Consider the following 14,307-nt stretch of genomic DNA (forward strand, 5'->3'; position numbering starts at 1 on the left):
TACAGATAGTTCAATGAAATCAGGAACTTCTTCACAAAAGAGATTGAAACTATAAAGAAAAACCAATCGGAAATGTTGGAGATGAAAAACACAATGGGTGAGATAAAGAAAACTCTAGACTCCCTGAATAATATTATGGAGGAGTGAATCAGCAGGACAGAAATATAGGAGGACAGAAATATAGAAATGCTTCAGATGGAGGAGAAAGAACTAAGACTAAACAGAAATGAAGAAATTCTCCTAGAAATATCCAATTCAATTAGGAGATACAAGATAAGGATTACAGGTATTCCAGAGGGAGAAGAGGAGAAAGGAGTAGAAAGCTTGTTCAAAGAAGTAAGAGCTGAGAACTTCACTGGGGAAAGAGCTGGAAATATAAGTGAAAGAAGCCAATAGATCTCCTAACTATATCAATGTCAAAAGACCTTCTCCAAGGCATATAGTAGTAAAGCTGGCAAAAGTCGATGACAAAGAAAAAATATTAAGGGCAGCAAGATAGAAGAAAACAACCTACAAAGGGACCCCTATCAGGCTTTCAGCAGATTTCTCAGCAGAAACCTTCCAGGCTAGGAGAGAGTGGAATGATATATTCAAAATTCAGCCAAGAATACTCTATCCAGTGAAAATATCCTTCAGATATGATGAAGAAATAAAAACTTTCCCAGATAAACAAAAGTTGAGGGAATTCATTGGCACAAGATACCCCCTACAAGAAATGCTCAAGAAGGCCCTCATACCTGAAAAAAAAAAAGAAAGGGGTTATAAAGCCTTGAGAAAGGAGATAAACAGGTTGACCCAAATCAGAAAATTGAAGCTCTCTATCAGAACAGGTTAGCAAACACTTAATTATAACACTAAAGATAAAGGGAAGGAAAACACCAAAAATAAATGTAATCTCATCATTTTAACCACAAACTCACAACACAAGATGGAATAAGTTGTGGCAATAATAACTTACAAGGGGAAGTAGAAAGGGATGGAATCTGCTTAGACTAAGGAAATAGGCTATCAGAAAATGGACTATCTCATCTATAAGATTTTTTATATAATCCTCATGGTAACCACTAAACAAATAATCAGAACAGAGACACAAATGATAAATAAAAAGAAAACTAAGAAAACCATCATAGGAAACTATGGAACTGAATTGGTATTCTGAAATACACAGGATGAGAAACAAAGGAAATGCAGAAGAACTGGAAAAAAAGCAATAAAATGGCAGCATTAAGCCCTCATATATCAATAATCAGTCTAAATGTAAATGGATTGAATTCTCCAATCGAAAGACACAAAGTGGCTGGATGGATTAAAAAACAAGATCCAACAATATGCTGCCTCCAGGAAACACATCTCAGTTCCAAAGAAAAGCACAGGCTCAGAGTGAAGGGATGGAAAATGATACTCCAACCTAATGGTAAACAAAAGGCGGCAGGTATTGCCATACTTATATTAGACAAAGTAGACTTCAAGATAAAATAGGTAATGAGAGACAAAGAGGGGTGTGTATAATGATAAAAGGGACACTCCACCAAGAAGACATAACGCTTATAAATATATATGCACCCAGGGGCTGGCCCTGTGGCCGAGTGGTTAAGTTCGCGTGCTCCGCTGCAGGTGGCCCAGTGTTTCGTTGGTTCAAATTCTGGGCGCGGACATGGCACTACTCACCAGGCCACGCTGAGGCAGCATCCCACATGCCACAACTAGAAGGACCCACAACGAAGAATATACAACTATGTACTAGGGGGCTTTGGGGAGAAAAAGGAAAAAATAAAATCTTAAAAAACAAAAAATATATATGTATATATATATATATATGCACCCAACACAGGAGCACTAAAGGACATAAAGCAACTATTAACAAACCTAAAAGGAGATATTAACAACAATACAATAATAGTAGGGGACCTTAACACCCCACTTATATCAATGAATAGATCCTCCACATAGAAGGTCAACAATAGTAGATTTAAACAAAAAACTAGACCAGATGGACTTAATCAATATATAAAGAACATTCCACCCAAAAACAGCAGAATACACATTCTTCTCAAGTATACATGGAACATTCTCAAGGATAGACAAGACAAGACAAGCCTCAATAAATTTAAGAAGACTGAAATCATATCAAGCAGTTTTTCTAACTATAATGCTATGAAACCAGAAATCAAGTACAAGAAAAAAGCTGGGAAAGTGACAAAGATGTGGAGACTAAACAACACGCTACTAAACAACAAATGGATCATTGAAGAAATTAAAGGGGATTTCAAAAAATATCTGGAGGGGCCGGCCCGGTGGCACAGTGGTTAAGTTCACATGTTCTGCTTCTTGGTGGCCTGGGGTTCGCCGGTTCAGATCCTGGGTGCAGACATGGCACCACTTAGCACACCATGCTGTGGTAGGCATCCCACATATAAAGTAGAGGAAGATGGGCACGATGTTAGCTCAGGGCCAGTCTTCCTCAGCAAAAAGAGGAGGACTGGCAATAGTTAGCTCAGGGGTAATCTTCCTCAAAAAAAAAAAAAAATCTGGAGACAAATAACAATGAAAACACACCATACCAATTCATATGGGATGCAGCAAAAGCAGTCCTAAGAGAGAAATTCATAGCAACACAGGCTCATCTTAACAAACAAGAAAAATCTCAAATACGCAATCTTAAACTACACCTAACAGAATTAGAAAAAGAAGAACAAATAAAGCCCAAAGTTAGCAGGAGGGAAATAATAAAAATTAGAGCGAAATAAACGAAATTCAAACAAACAAAAAGCAGTAGAAAGAATGAAACAAGGAGCTGCTTCTTTGAGAAGATAAATAAAATTGACAAACTCTTAGCCAGACTCACTAAGAAAAAGAGAAGTTTCTAATAAATAAAATTAGAAACGAAAGAGGAGAAATTAAAATGGATTCCACAGAAATACAAAGGATTATAAAAGAATACTATGAAAAACCATATGCCAATAAACTGGACAATCTATAAGAAATGGATAAATTCTTAGACTCATAGAACCTCCCAAAACTGAAGGAAGAACAAGTAAAGAATCTGAATAGACCAATCACAAGTAAAAGAGATTGAAACAGTAATCAAAAACCTCCCAAAAAATAAAAGTCCAGGACCAGATGGCTTCTCTAGAGAATTCTACCAAACATGCAAAGAAGATTTAATACCTATCCTTCTCAAACTATTTCAAAAGACTGAGGAAGATGGAACATTTCCTAACACATTCTATGAGGCCACCATCACCCTGATACCAAAGCCAGACAAGGACAACACAAAAAGAAGGAAAATTATAGGCCAATATTGCTGATGAACATAGATGCAAAAATCCTCAACAAAATAGTGGCAAACCGAATCTAGCAATACATTAAAAAGATCATACACCAAGATCAAGTGGGATTTCTACCAGGGACACAAGGATGGCTCAACATCTTCAAATCAATCAATATGATACACCACAATAACAAAATGAGGACTAAAAACCACATGATTATCTCAACAGACACAGAGAAAGCATTTGACAAGATCCAACATCCATTCATGATAGAAACTCCGAATAAAATGGGTATAGAAGGAAAGTACCTCAACATAATAAAGGCCATATATGACAAACCCACAGCCAACATCATACTCAATGGGGAAAAACTGAAAACCATCCCTCTGAGAACAGGAAAAAGACAAGGGTGCCTACTCCCATCACTCTTATTCAACATAGTACTGGAGGTTTTGGCCAGAGCAATTAGGCAAGAGAAAGGAATAAAAGGAAGCCAAATAGGAAATGAAGAAGTGAAACTCTAGCTGTTTGCAGACGATATGATTTTATATAGAGAAAACCCTAAAGAACCCCTTGGAAAACTATTAGAAATAATCAACAACTACAGCAAAGTAGCAGGGTACAAAATCAACTTACAAAAATCAGTTGCACTTTTTTTTTTCTTTTTCTCCCCAAAGCCCCCTGCTACATAGCTGTATATTTTTTCAGTTGTGGATCCTTCCAGTTGTGGCATGGGGGATGCCGCCTCAGCATGGCCTGATGAGCAGTGCCATGTCTGCACCCAGGATTCAAACCAGCAAAAGCCTGGGTCGCCACAGCAGAGTGCGCAAACTTAACCACTCAGCCATGGGGCTGGCCCCTAGTTGCACTTCTATACTCTAATAATGAACTAACAGAAAGAGAAGTCGAGAATACAATCCCATTTATAACTGCAACAAAAATAATAAAATATCTAGAAATAAATTTAACCAAGGAGGTGGAAGACCTATACAAGGAAAACTATAAGACATTATTGAAAGAAATCGATGATGACATAAAGAAATGGAAAGATATTCCATGTACATGGATTGGAAGAATAAACATAGTTAAAATTTCCATACTACCTAAAGCAATCTACAGATTCAATGCAATCCCAATAAGAATCCCAATGACATTCTTCACGGAAATAGACCAAAGAATCCTAAAATTCATATGGGACAACAAAAGACCCCGAAGTGCTAAAGCAATCCTGACAAAAAAAGAACAAAGCCGCAGGCATCACAATCCCTGACTTCAAAATATACTACAAGGCTACAGTAATCAAAACAGCATGGTACTGGTACAAAAACAGGCACACAGATCAATGGAACAGAAGTGAAAGCCCAGAAATAAAACCACACAGCTACAGACAGCTAATCTTCAACAAAGGAGCTAAGACCATACAAGGGGGAAAGGAAAGTCTTCAGTAAATGGTGTTGGGAGAATTGGACAACAGACCATTATATTTCACCACACACAAAAATTAACTCAAAATGGATTAAAGACTTGAAAGTTACGACCTGAAACCATAAAAATCCTAGAAGAAAATACAGGCAGTACACTCTTTGACGTTGCTCTTAGAAGGATCTTTTCAAATATCATGTCTACTTGGACAAGGGAAACAAAAGAAAAAATAAACAACTGGGACTTCATCAGACTAAAGAGCTTCTTCAAGGCAAAGGAAACCAGGATCAAAACAAAAAGACAACCCACCAATTGGGGAAAAATATTTGCAAATCATATATCTGACAAGGGGTTAATCTCTGTAATATATAATCAACTCACAAAGCTGAACAACAACAAAAAAAATCGGCCTGATCAAAAAATGGGCAGAGGATTTGAACAGACGTTTTTCCAAAGAAGATATACAGATGGCCAATAGGCACATGAAAAGACGTTCAACATCACTAACCATCAGGGAAATGCAAATCAAAACTACACTAAGATAGCACCTTACACCCATTAGAACGGCTATAATCACCAAGACAAAAAATAACAAATGTTGGAGAGGATGTGGAGACAAGGGAACCCTCATACACTGCTGGTGGAATGCAAAATGGGGCAGCCACTATGGAAAACAGTATGGAGATTTCTCAAAAAATTTTTTGGGGCCAGTCCCATGGCCTAGTGGTTAAGTTCGGCATGTTCCACTTTAGCGGCCTGGGTTTGCGGGTTCAGATCCTGGGAGTGGACATACACCACTCATCAGCCATGTTGTGGCAGTGACCCATATATAAAATAGAGGAAGACTGACCAGCACAGATGTTAGCTCAGGGCAAATCTTCCTCAAGCCAAAAGAAAAAAAAAAAAAATCTTTTGCTATTTATCCAAAGAACTTGAAATCAACAATTCAAAGAGACTTATGCACCCCTATGTTCACTGCAGCATTAGTCACAACAGCCAAGGCATGGAAGCAACCCAAGTGCCTACTGACTGATAATTGGATAAAGAAGATGTGGTATATATATACAATGGAATACTCCTCAGTCATAAAAAAAGAAAAATCATCCCATTCACAACAACATGGATGGACCCAGAGGGCATTATGTTAAGCAAAATAAGCCAGACAGAGGAAGACAAACACCATGTGATTTCAGTTATATGTGAAAGATAAACACACGGACAAAGAGAACAGTTTAGTGGTTACCAGGAGGAATGGGGTTGGGGGTGGGTGCAAGGGGTGAAGGGGCACATTTATACAATGACAAATAATAATGTACAAGTGAAGTTTCACAATGTTCTAAACTATTATGACCTCAATAACAATAATTTTAAAAGCCCTATACTCCTCTCATACTAGAGGTCAAAGATGACAGCCACAATGTCAATGCCACTGGAAAGTAGCCTCTAAAAACGATAATTCAGGGAGGGAACCTACCTCAGCAGTGATTCGGTCTCTCCCACCCCACCCTCCAGCTTTGAGCTTTGTTAACAATTTCAAGAAATCAGGAAAGATCCAAGTTGGTACCTACAAACCATCCAGTTACAGGAATATTGTCTCTAAAAAATAGCCCAGTATTTCCTAAAAGGCATTTTCATTTTAAATCTACTTCAAAATGGTCCTTTCCTTTATTTCTAACTGTGTAGATACTAAAGTAGAAAGGCTACTCAATCGTACTGAGCAACTACTTTGCACAAGCCACGGCGCTACTTCAAATGCGCTTTGTTACCAATTCCATCCATCACCTTTCAGATTTATAGCTTAAATGTTCTTCTGTTGTAAGTAGATACCATACCAAATTCTTCATACATTTTAAGATCTCTGGTTTCCAAACAAATTGATATATCACTTTTTTTTACTTTTGGTAAATGAATTTGTATTTTATTTTAGACCTGGACTCATTCCCATTGGGCTGGAACCATGCTAATAATTTCCATGCTAAGTTTAAAGATTTTTTTTTAAAAAATTGAGATACAGTTCACATACCAAAAAAAATCACTCTTTTACAGTAGTTTATACAATCGAGTGCGTTTTAGTATATTCACAGGGTTGATCAACCATCACCACTATTTAATTCTATAGATCACTCCAAAGAGAGACCTTAGTTACTCAGTATCTGCTCTTGCCCTCCCTCTCTTCCTGGTAACCAACAATCTACTTTCTGTGATAGATTCCTTTTCTCCTATATATTTTCCTTTGGAAATAGCATTTATATAGATTAAACACAAATTTCACTTGGCCAAGAATTTTGGCAAAATATACATTATTAGTGTATAACACTAGCATTACTAATCTCATGATGTGAGATTAAAAATAATTATTAATCTACATAAGCTTATCCTTGATTAAGTCATCAATACTCTTAACAAGAAATATACACATATTATATATAATACATTATAATATATCTAGCTCATATATAAATAAGTTAGATGGTAAAACTACAACACCTGAACATTTGGCCCTGTGGAGAATGAGACACAAAGCTGCATTATAACCTCTAAGTTCAATTGGGTGCAGATGCCTAATAACACTCAATGCCACTTGTAGTCTAAGAGAATTCTGTGATAGAAGAACTATCAGTAATGCTAGCTTCAGAAACAACAAGGTTCTCTACTGCAGAAGGGATGGAATGGCCATGGTCCTCTTTCCTCATATGCCTGGAACCCTGTGCGCTCACTTATCCCTCAGACAATGTCAGGACAGGTGCTACCCAGCCTCTTTCACTGTTGGTCCAGACATCTCAGTCTCAATGGGAGAGGCACTGGGCAGCAACACCATGTGAACTGGCTGCCAAAGATCTAGCTGCCACCCAAAGCAGCGCTACCACTTTTCAGGCATCTCTGAGTCCCAAGAGGTGGATAAGCAGCCAAAGAAGAGGAGGACAACCAAGCACAGTCCAGCTTATATGATCACCCTTTACTACTGAACACGTACCATATGCTAACACTGTACCAAGTACTTTACATACATTACATACGCTAATCTCACAACTGCTCTGAGGCAGGCACTATGATTATCCTTCCATTTTACAGATGAGGAAACTGAGATTCAGAAGTTACAAAAGGGGCCAACCCTGCAGCCAAGTGCTTAAGTTCATGTGCTCCACTTCGGCAGCTCAGGGTTTCACAGGTTCGGATTCTGGGTGTGGATCTAGTACCGCTCTTCAAGCCATGGTGAGGGGGCATCCCACATAGCAGAACCAGAAGGATGTACAACTAGAATATATAACTATGTACTGGGGGGCTTTGGGGAGAAGAAAAAAAAATGGCAACAATGTTAGCTCAGGTGCCAATAAAAAAAAAAGAAGTTACAAAAGAACTAAGGAGTGATCAAGCTGGAATTCTAAGTCTGTCTGTGTTCCTAACCCTAGACTGTCTGGAGGTATACAAAGTCATAAAACAAAGCCAAAATCAAGATCACAAACTGAACTGTGCCTTTGTATAAACCCTGAGCTAGTTAATTAGAATTATATCTATTCTGCTTATTCTTTCGATAACTGTCTATAATCAAGTTCCAAGAGGCCACAAGACTGAATATTTGCACTTTGCAAGTCACATTTTTATAAAAAGTCAAATATTAACTAAAAATACAAGCTGAAAGAGATATGACAACATCAAAGCATAAGGTTAAAATATACAGGCACATTTCCAATTTAGAACAAATTAAGAACTAAATTACTTCAATCCAAAGAAATTAACCATGATATACATACGACAAAAATAACTATAAACTTTATCATAGGAGACATACTGGAAGTTCCTCTTAAAACTGCCAAATGATAAATGTTTATTTTTCAAATTCAAGAACAGTAAACTGAATCCAGTTTAGAACACCTCTTATAATTATTGGAGAAAGTCTGAGATATGGCAAAGCCAGGAGTTGGTTATCAGAGCTTAGGGTTTTAAAGTCAAAGGCTAGATTTCCAGTGTGGTCTAACCAAATTCCATTGGTTAGAGTGCATCTTCTGCTCTCTCCCTTGAGAGAATTTAAGATTTGAAAGCTAAAGCAGTAGAAACTCCTAGAAAGACCTGGAAGCAGTCCCCTGATAATCAGCCCAAGCCAAAAGGCTAAATGAGAAGTACTGTTTACAATACAAAAACAATCCTCCTGGGGACTGCGACCAAATCCTTTATAGTTATATACTCCATGAAGCCAAGAACGGAGCTGCTGTAACTTAAGACTTTTCTTCCAGTCAAGATGAGAAGTTCTTGTGATAATAACAAATATACACTCAATGTTCACTGTGTGCCAGGCCCAATTCTAATCACCTTACATGCATTAACTCATTTAATCCTTAGAAGTATGAGAGGACATAGAGACGTTAAGCCACTTGCGCAAGTTATATAGTAGAAGGTGACAGAGCTGGGATGCAACGGCAGGCAGTCTGCCTCCAGAGTCCATGTGTTTAACTACTACGATATCCTACCTTGCACCCAGGCAAGACTCAGTCACTGGATAGGTAACCAAACTGCATAATTAAATCACCAATTCTTAAAAATATTTTTAATTCTCCTGAATACCCCAACTCTCCAGAGAGTGAGAATCTTCAACAACTGTTGATTTGTACTCATTTTAGAACGCATTTTCCTTTCTGTTTCTCACCAATACCTCTACTAAGAGCCATCAGGAAAAGGTACCAAAATTGATGCTTCCAGGAAGAATGGCATGACTCAAACTACAAGTTATACAGCTGAGCTAAGGCCAGGATACTACATTCTCTTTGGTGAAATAGTTTTGGGGTGAGGGTTTAGGCAATACTACAACCTTGCAGGAATTTATAAAGATTACTGGTTTTTTGTTACTTGGAAAACAAACAATTTAAGTAATGAAGTGTTTCATACAGTACTGCTAACAACTTGAATAAGTTCCCAACAAACTGGGTCTTCACTCATTTTTTCCACTGTAGCCTCTCAAATAGTCTTCCCATCCCTCAAAACATAAGCTTTCTTTATTGATCTCATTTTAATTACAAGGACAGATACCTTTTAAGATTTGGCTTCCCTCATATACCTTCACATATACCCTGGCCATCCTGGTATCTTCAAAAACCCAAACTCTCTTAGCTTTGTTGACACAAAAACACTTCATAAAACTTCATGTATTCTACAGCCTTCATCCCCTACAACAGAAAAAAGCCAGTGTCTGCAGGAATTTTCATGTTAGCTGATAACATCATCCTTTTCCTTGCACTTTATAAAGTCAGCCTGATTCTGTCATACAGCCAAGTCATCTCTGGCCAAGGAGGCGACTGATGCTGAGAAAGTTGAGTAAAAATTCCACAGAAGTGAATTCTTCTCCCATAGCTATCTCTTATAAGGGCGTTTTAGTGAATATTTCACCAAATAGGAATAGACAACAAACATCATATCTGCAAATTTGAGAAAACAAAATGCTAATTCCTGCAGACCAAATGACAACAGTTGAAGAGAGCTAGTACTCACAACTGGGCAACCACTGAAAGGGATCAACACTCTAACATAATGCTTCTTACTCCCCTCCCCAAGTCCCAGTGCAATGGCACACACAGCGAGAAGAGAGAATCTTCATCCTCAATCTCCAGAGACTTGGGCAACAAAGAAACTCAAGGGTACATGACACTGCTAGAAGTACCTTTTCCAGTAGGGGTGGAATAAAAGCCTCTGCCTCACAGTGTTTGCTGGCTTTCCACTTCTACATGGAGGTGGTGAAGGTATGAGCTACCAGATCTCTGTTGGAAATTACTTCCCCAAACAGACAGCTGCTGGCTAAGTGATTCCCTGATGAGTCCCATTGGCTACAATGCTCAGTACTGCTCCAGGGTGTCCTAGTATTTGATGCCTCCATGAAGGCACTGGGAAAAGGCAGGAAGAGGCTCTGTTATCATCCTGAACAACCTCATTAAGGCACACATACCCCAAAATACTGACAACACAAGCTTGCAGAAGGTTCCTTTATTCCCCTCCTCTAGACTTATAAGTGTTAGTCAATGATAAATAAAAGACACTTCACATCAAGAGTTAGCATGGCAAAGAATCACAAAAACTCAACCCAAAGCATTTCATAAAAACCCCTGAAAAACACGTGTGTGCACATGCACGCACATGCACACACACTCTACTCAGAGGTGCCCAGCAGATAGGGACTCAGAATCTGTACCAATTTGGTCTGTAAGTAAAACACGGAGGGAAGGAGAATGGATGAAGAAACAGAGACGTTCACGTTCCATAAACATTTGCTTTTGCACTCTGAGGAGTGAAGACTTCTCTCAAATTCTTGTCTCTCATAAGATTTTGAGAGTTATTGGGAATTATTACCGTGTTATTGGAAGCTTAATCCACATCCACTTCCTTAAAGAATTAGTTTTAATAAACTCTAGATACAAAAATAAATTTATTTTCCTAGAATTATGATTGGAAATTACTTGACATGAAGAAGGGAGAGAGGAGAAATAGGAGATGATCATCTAATTTCAAATGCTTATTAGGTACCAGATGCTATGCTAAATGTTCTGTACACATTATTCAGCAAGTCACTACTCAAATGTAATGTCACTCCTCAAGAAGCTTCCCTGACCACCACATGTAAAACTGCCCCCATTACACGTTCTTTCAATACTCTGCTTCATTATCTTTATAGCACTTAGCACTATCATATATTACTTTAAATTTGTCTACCTGCTTACACTCTGTCTTCTATCACTAAAACAGAAGTTATATAATCTGTCTTGTTTACTGCAGCATCTCCAGCATCCAGAAAGATGCCTGGCACACAGCAGGCACTCATGAAGGTATGATCTCATGTAATCCACAGCAGAGCCCCCATGAAGATTGATAACAGGGAACTGATGCTGAGGGAGATTAAGAAACTCAACAGGGACAATCCAGCTAACAAGTTACATCTGACTGCAGAACCTACACTCCTCTTTTCTACGCTGTCTCACCCAAGTACCAAAATTTCCCTGGAGATTCCATTCTCAAAAATTTTTCCATCAAGGGGCAGGCCTGGTGGCACAGCAGTTAAGTTCATATGTTCGGCTTTGGTGGCCCAGGGTTCACTGGTTCAGATTCTGAGCGCAGACCTATGCACCACTTATTGACCCATGCTGTGGCAGGCATCCCACATATAAAATAGAGGAAGATGGGCACAGATGTTAGCTCAGGGCCAATCTTCCTCAGCAAAAAGAGGATTGGTGGCAGATGTTAGCTCACGGCTAATCTTCCTAAAAAAAAAAAGTTAAAAAAATTTTTTCTATCAAAATGATTTGCAGACATCCTGAGTTGTGGTAAAGGTTATTAAAAGAATGCTGACTGGGCTGGCCCAGTGGTGTAGTGGTTAAGTTTCCATGCTCTGCTTCAGTGGCCCAGGGTTCGGATCCTGGGCACAGACCTACACAACTCTCAACAGGCCATGCTGTAGTGGCATCCCATACACAGAATAGAGGAAGACTGGCACAGATGTTACAGATGTTAGCTCAGGGACAATCCCCCTCAAGCAAAAAAGAGAAAGAGTGGGAGCAGCTGTTAGCTCAGGGTCAATCTTCCTCTAAAGAAGAAGAAGAAGAAAAAAGAAAGAATGCTGATTGGATTATGAAATCTAAGCAGTTCAGCAAGAGAGGATTCTGTTGTGTGGCAGCACTAACAGTATGCCTTCTGTCTTATGCCTAGGGGAAGAATAAAAATCTAGGAAATGGGGTTGACTGAATAAGGATATGGTGATGTCTTATTAAGGAATTACTCCAGTGAACACTGAAAATGAGATCAGACAAAAATTTACAGTTTATTTGAGAGAACACCCTATGGGATCCATGAGTACTACATAATCTGTCACCTTTCCTAGTCTGAGATTATAAGGTCCTAGAACACAAAGGTTGTCTCTTACTTGTACTCCTGCACAGAGTGCCATATGGTAACCTATGCATGACGACGGCTACCTGTCAGAACATTCTATTTCTCATCTGGAAGAATTCTGGCCCTGCTCCTACTTTGTTCTGGTGCCACATTCTCTGGGTAAGAGTCATTCATCAGGGATCTGGGAGCCCTAAGAGTGTTTATAGAATGGGTGGGGAAGGTGGGGGGAGAGATGTCTATAAGCCACACCTCCTCAATACCACTTGCAAAAATGAACATTTTTCCAGATATACCTCCAACAGAAACTCTGCCTACAATTAAACCTTGTTTTTAAAGAAGGCTGCTCTAGTTCTACTTGACACTATTCTTTAGGGGACTGGATACTTTAGACAGGATTTTCTGTTGGGATGGAGGAAGAGGCCATTAAGACATAACATTGTTATTTTTATGATCAAACATTAAATAGTGATAAAAAGCAACACTCTTCTAGGAGAAACACAGTTGGGATAATGATATAAAAGAGATGTCATCCGCCATGGCTCCCCCATTTACGTTTCCATCACTCACAGTACTATTTAGTACAGTGGCAAAGGACTTAATGATGATTCACAGACAAGAACAAGATGCTTATGAATTAAATGAATCTTCTCAAATTAGGACAGATTGTCAGAATGGAATCAACCATAAGCATTCAGATTGGGGCCTTCATTCTTCTCTCCAAATATTGGTAGGTAGCACAGTTTCTGATACATAATTAGTATCTGTGAAATGACTGACTCAATGATGGACACTGAATAAATCAATCAATAAGAACCCTATCAAGGAGATATGATCCTAAGCCAGTCATTCTCTGAAGATCTAGCATTATTATACTACTAGTAATAGGTACAGATACATCAAAAGTTTCCTCTAATTAGTGCTTGCTCCCAAAGGCTTTATAGCATGTCATCTCCATACCCATAAAGGGAGAACACACCCAAAGAAGGGAAAAGGTTAAATGTAATGAGGCATGCTGAATGGAACAAAGCCGATGAAAGGGAAACAGGCTATATAAAAGAGGAAGAGTTCTCATACAACACTACTCTTCTCTGGCAGAACCTTGTTTCTTTTTTTGCTGAGGAAGATTCGCCCTGAGCTATAATCTGCTGCCAATCTTCCTCTTTTTTGTACGTGAGCTGCCACCACAGCATGGCCACTGACAGACGAGTGGTGTAGGTCCACGCCCGGGAATCAAATCCAGGCCACCGAAGTGGAGCACACCAAACTTAACCACTGGGTCACCAAGGCTGGCCCTGGCAGAACCTTCTTTTAAGAGTTGGAGCACACTGCATTCACACTGTTAAGTATAGGCAGTGGGTACATAAAAATCAAACCATATCACTATGCTTCTTTCTTCCATTTTACAGATGGAGGAACTAACACATCACAAAGAAAACAACTTGCCTCAAGGAAACACCCATGACAAGAAGGATTCTATCCATTTCATAATACCTCCCAAAACCACCAGGCAGGATTCAATTAAAGACCCAGAGGCCAGTTCTAGGTGGTAAGCTGACTATATCTAGGTGTTTCAAACATAAGGTAAGTACAGATTCAGATTCACCAGCTCTGATTATATGCAGCCTAGAACTTGAGTACAAAACTCCAATTTGCAAAGAACAATGACGAATGTAATAGACACAAACAATCCACAATTCCCTCCTCCCCAATGGCCCTCTTATGAAAGTAACACATGCAGGCAGGACCT

General features: G+C 38.9%; 1 protein-coding gene across 4 annotated transcripts in view; it reads right to left on the bottom strand.

Moving 5' to 3' along the window:
- The window catches only part of RBM6 (RNA binding motif protein 6), a 111,070-nt gene that overhangs the window by 47,396 nt on the left and 49,367 nt on the right, over positions 1–14,307 (bottom strand). The window lies entirely within an intron of this gene.

The sequence above is a fragment of the Equus quagga genome, chromosome 1 (assembly GCF_021613505.1).
Source record: "Equus quagga isolate Etosha38 chromosome 1, UCLA_HA_Equagga_1.0, whole genome shotgun sequence".
NCBI lineage: Eukaryota > Metazoa > Chordata > Mammalia > Perissodactyla > Equidae > Equus > Equus quagga.